Source organism: Mizuhopecten yessoensis, unplaced genomic scaffold (assembly GCF_002113885.1).
Source record: "Mizuhopecten yessoensis strain PY_sf001 unplaced genomic scaffold, ASM211388v2 scaffold1411, whole genome shotgun sequence".
Lineage (NCBI taxonomy): Eukaryota > Metazoa > Mollusca > Bivalvia > Pectinida > Pectinidae > Mizuhopecten > Mizuhopecten yessoensis.
Window position 1 is genome coordinate 41,033 of NW_018404033.1, and position 539 is coordinate 41,571.

Genomic DNA, 539 nt, shown 5'->3' on the forward strand with positions numbered 1-539 from the left:
CAGGTTAACAACGGCAATAAAACGATACTAAATTTAACACTGAGGTAAAGAGTAACGTCAAGTTAACATCGGCAATAAAACGATACCAAATTTAACAATGAGGTAAAGAGTACCGTGAGGTTAACAACGGCAATAGAAAGATACTAAACTTAACACTGAGGTAACAAGTACCGTCAGGTTAAAAACGGGAATATTACGATACTAAATTTAACTCTGAGGTAAAGAGTACTGTCAGGTTAACATTAGCAATATAACGATTCTAGATTTAACACATAGGTAAAGAGTATCATCAGGTTAACATCGACAATATAACGATGCTAAATATAAAACTGAGGTAAAGAGTACCGTTAGGTTAACATCGGCATTATAACGATACAAAAATTAACACTGAGGTAAAGAGTACCAACAGGTTAACATCGGCAATTTAACGTTACTAAATTTAAAACTGAGATAAAGAGTACCCTCAGGTTAACATCGTCAATTTAACGATACTTAATTTAACACTGAGGTAAATAGTACCGTCAGGTTAACAACGGCAA